The 5,029-nt window shown below is 40.6% G+C and overlaps 1 pseudogene; it reads right to left on the bottom strand.

Moving 5' to 3' along the window:
- Positions 1 to 1,043: 1,043 nt before the first annotated feature.
- On the bottom strand, positions 1,044 to 1,590 carry LOC148199323 (uncharacterized; annotated as a pseudogene).
- Between the last annotated feature and the right edge of the window lie 3,439 nt (positions 1,591 to 5,029).

The following is a 5,029-nucleotide window of genomic DNA, read 5'->3' as shown; positions in this document are numbered from 1 at the left end:
ATAAACAAGTAATAGTAAAAGAAAGTCTCCTGATATTTTTATTGCATTTAGTGGTGAAAACTAGGAGACCATTTTTAGAGAAAAAATTATTTTTGTCTTGAGTTGAATGGACCCAAAGGGGTAACACTAACTCATGACATGTTTCATAAATGTTTATGGAATAGTTGGAAAGAAGGAAAGAGGGAGGTGAAAAGTTGTGCAAAATATTTTTGGAACAAAGAAAGAAAACTTAGTAAAAGGAGAAAAGTAGAAGGATTGAAAAACTCCCCTGTCATGGTTTATCTCTATTTGAATGATGGGAGTGGATAGTGCCTTCAGTAACACTTCCTTTTTGACTAAGACTTTGTCCTTCTCTATTTCTCTCACAAGTTCTTCTTTTTCTTTCTTTTCTCCCTCCTCTCTTTCTTTTCTCTCAGTCTCTTCTTTTACTCTCTCCTCTCTTTCTTTTCTGTCGTCATTTAAACAAGTAAGCATGACCTTCTCTTTGGCATCACTTGATGAGGAAGAAGAGCTATAGGTTGGTGAAGTTAAGGAAGACGTAGACTCATTAGTCACAATTACTTCACCCTCAATGCATGTTGCCTTTTTGGTGGGGCAGGCAGAGGCTATATGACCATGTCCTAAACATTTAAAACATTTAATGTGACTTGGTCTAGAAGAAGATTTAGGTGGGGAAGAGGAATGGTTAGAAGAAAAATGAGAAAACGATTTGTTAGTGGGCTCCTTAGAAACATCCTTGTTTTTATCCTTTGATGATGAGGATTTGTAGAAAACATCTCTTGAAGATTTGGAAAATTTGTTTTGACAAGCTTCTTTTTTCAAGAGTTTCTTCTCTACTTTCATGGCTCTATGAACCACTACATCTAAAGTCTCATCATCATGGAATTCAATTATATCTTGGATGTTGCTATTAAGTCCACTAATAAATCTAACTATTTTTGCATGATCATTTTCTTTAAGGTTAGTATGATGTAGGAGCACTTCGAGCTCGCGAGCATACTCCTCCACACTTCGTCTACCTTGAGTAAGCCATTGTAGCTTAATCAAGAGGTCCCTATGGTAGTATGGAGGTACGAAACGTTGGTACAAAATGTCCCTGCAATGTTCCCATGTACTCGCGGGTGAGGCCATGGTTAAGTATCTCCTATTTAGCCATTGTTTGGCGTATCCCTCTAAAGCTAAACAAACTAACTTTACACGCAAAGGTCCATTTACACTATATAAATCAAAAATTTGGTCTACTTTAGCTATCCAATCTAAAAAAATAGACGGCTCGACTTCCCCTTTGAAAGTAGGCAAGTTCAACTTTGGTAGTGTAAGGCCTTGGTCCATAGCTTTATCTTCTTGATGCTTCTTTGGCGAGGGAAGGTATACATTTATGGTTCTAGCTTCTTGCTTCTTCTTGTAGGAACCATGATCATGACCATGAGATTGCTTCCCTTTAGCCTTTGTTTCCGCGTTTAACCGTTTGCTCATAGCATCAAGTTGATGTTGCATTTGTTGGAAGGCCTTCATCACATCAAACTTGCTAGAAGGGCTTTCATGGTTGCTATCTCCATGAGATGAAGCATGGCTGGAACCTGTAGACATGTTAAAAAAAAAAAAACAGCAGCAAGCTACACACAAAACAGGTTAGAAACAACCAAAAATCAAGGCAAAGCAGCAGCCACAAAACAGCTCACGGTTTCACTCAAAAAATGGAAGGAAACGACTCAAAACTCACGGCCAGTGTCTCAAAAAACAAGGAAAGGGCAGCACCCTTCTTTTAAGATAGTAAAATGTCTCACAAGTCCACTTTGAGAGTGATGAGTCAATATTTTCTCAATTTCACTTAGCTTATTGTGCTAGATTTAATCAGGGAATTGTGCTTAAAAGTCCGGTATGTTTCCGTTTTTGCTAATTGTGCTTAATTTGACCAAAAATTATTATTTTAATTAATTTGAATTATTTGAGCTAATTATTTGCATTGTTAATTGTAGGGAAATTGTTGGATAATATTTTGGGACTTAAAGAGAAATGCCACATCAAATATACTTTAAACTAAAAGGAGAGGAGGTGTGGATTTCATTTTTGGGGGTGCACATAGAGATGAGACGTGAAAGAAGTGCTAAATTAGTTGGCCTGGTCGAGCAGATTTCTTGCACATGGGTTACATACACATCCAACACGGCCCAAAGCAGTCCAACACCTTCATTCACGCATCCGGCAGCTTGGTTGTAGTCCAGCAATGTCTAGCAACACGGTCCAGTAGGAGCAGCTGCGGATTCCAGCAAATGGTAGCAGCAGGGGTGCAGAAGAGAAAAGAAGATGCAACATCTTCTCGGGTCCAGCAGCTTGAGGAGAGGGCTGATGTTGGAAGCACACATACCTTGAGAGCTGCCACATCCACTAAGTCCAGCACTCCACGCACCTTTGTAGGAAGCACACACACAAACAGCAGCAGTGGGCTGGTCCACGTGAAGTCCAACAGCAAGCAGCTGTTACGGCTTGCACCTTCCTCCAATCTCCCCAACACGTCACGGCCATGACAGCAGCTTGGCCCAGCAGGAGATGGCTCATTTGGAAGAAGTCCAGCACGTGGTGACAGCATGATCTGGTCCATCAATTTGGTGAGCACAAGCGGGCTTGGATCTGATCCACGGTCCAGCCTTCACGCAGACACACGGGAGATCCAAGTGGCTGCATCCAGTGGGCACTAGGGCACTTATGTTTTTTTTAGTTTTCTAGAAGAGGGGGCTGGTTTTTGTTGGATATTAGGAAGCTCCAGCCGCCACCTATGGGGGATGGTTTTTTTTTTCTTTAAAAATATGTAGTCATGGGAGGAGCAGCACGTCAGGTAGAGTGGTGTCATGGCTTAGAAGAAGCAAGTTGAGTTTGGTCTGCAAGCCACCTAGAAAGCACACGTTCAGTAGCCACTACCATTCTCGGTTTGCCTTAATATTATTCCTGTTGCAACGTGTTTTCACTCTCATGATAATTTGAATGTTGTTATATTTTAAATTCTTGAATTGCTGGAATGTACTGCTAATTCATTAGCTCATCACTGCAGATTTACTAGCATGGACTTGTCCTTACAATTCAAGTTGTTTACACAAGCTGAAATTTAAACCATGATGAAGTTCATTTTCAATTAAGTACTTTTTTCACTGCCTCTTTTATTTTACCGTTTACTGCTTTCTGTACCGTTAATTTTTGTCATTGTGTTTTATCGTTCATGTTATTTTCAAACACTGCGTAATTTTCTGTTTTCTGATTTTACCGTTTGGTCTTCACTGTCGTTAAAATTTAATTCAGTCGTGTTTAATTTTATCCACACAAAAACAATCACAAAACCCCCCCACTACGTGTTGATCTGAGACTGAACCCAAATTGGTCCTTGTGAGACGACCTAGGAGTCACTTCCTAGCACTGTACTGCATTCTTTTATGCACAACTTTTGTGAGAGGTGCGACCCATTCATCAAAATGGCGCCGCTGCCGGGGACCAATGGTTCGGTCTTAGGTTTTTGTTGTGTTTGTGTGTGTTGTGTTTTGTCTTGTGATGTGATGTGATGTGATGTGATGTGATGTTTTGTGTGTGCGTGTTGCATGTATAAATGTGTTGTGTTTTATTTGTATCGTGATTTTTAGTATTCTTCTTTTTCCATGTCTACCCATTTTGATTTTGTGAATACTTTTTATTTTGTTAGTGCCTCTGATTATGATTCTCCTTCTGCATGTTACTCTGATTGTAATTCTGCTGACTTTTATGCTGAGAACAATATGACCCATCCTCCAACTTCTGAGAGCTCTCTTTGGGAGCCGGTTCCACCTAATGAGGATGGTGATCATTTAGTTCTCACCACTGGACTGATGAATTTGTTGCCCAAGTTTTATGGTCTTGCAGATGAATGCCCACATGAACATTTGGATAGGCTTTATCGAATTTGCTCTTTAATGAAACTTCCAAATGTCCCGGACGATCTAGTTTTCTTAAGGGCATTCCCGCACTCATTAGAAAGAGCAGCAAAAGATTGGAAAGACTCTCTTCCTCCAGGATCCATTACCAGATGGGAAGATCTTGAGCATAAATTTCTGAGCAAATTCTCCCATGTGCAAGATGGATACGACAACGGTCTTGGATGGAATGACCCTACCTTGGGATGGTACAATGCTCCACAACATCAATATCAAGAACCACCATTCCAGAGTACTTTCATGCCTCCACTAGTCCAGCAATATCAGAGTCAGCAATATGATGCTTCTGCCGAAACAGCTCCTCAGCCTTCTATTTCTGAGCCTACATTGCAGGAGTTGTTGGAGCAGTTGACCATGCAGAACCTGCAGTTTCAGCAAGAGACCAGAGCGTCCATTCAGAGCTTGAATGACCAGATAGGGCAGATGGCTACTCAATTAAATCAGGAACAGTCTCAAGATTCAGAGTTACCATTTCAGACTGTTCAGATTCCAGATGATGATGATAGTGGCATCAACATCGAAGATGGGGAGAAGAGTCATGAGCTTACTACTGTGCCATCTACTTTCCCATCATCCTATGTCCCTACCCTTGCACCTGAGGAGAGTGATGAATATTTTGAGGAGCAGGCAGAAATAAGCAGTAATCCTGAATCAGGTAGACCACCTTCATCTTCTCACACTTTAGCAATCTTCAAGGAAGAGGAGGTAAGCATACCTCAATTTGATTATGTTGATGATTATGTGGTTGAGAGGTATGCTGATGATTATATTGTTGTTGAGTCTGATTTTAATTTCCCCTCTATGCATGATGAGAACCAATTTTTGCTGTCGCATCCGAATGTTTATTCTCCATGCATTGAACATGAATCTGAGTCTGTAGTTGATATTGCTTGTGATTTTGAAATTGATTCATGTTCTGAGGATGTATCTGAGGTTCAGTATGATAATTTGGGTGTTATACCCCTGCATGTTATTTCTTTGGAACCACATTGCACTAACCCTATTGCAGGAGGTACAAATGAATTTGACCAACATGCACCCATGCTGGAAGACAAAGGTGCCAGCATTCACGA

The sequence above is a fragment of the Vigna umbellata genome, chromosome 4, assembly GCF_029865625.1.
Source record: "Vigna umbellata cultivar VRB3 chromosome 4, Vumbellata_1.0, whole genome shotgun sequence".
NCBI classification, from domain to species: Eukaryota; Viridiplantae; Streptophyta; class Magnoliopsida; order Fabales; family Fabaceae; genus Vigna; species Vigna umbellata.
The sequence above is the reverse complement of the archived record's forward strand: the minus strand, read 5'-3'. Positions and strand labels throughout refer to the sequence as shown.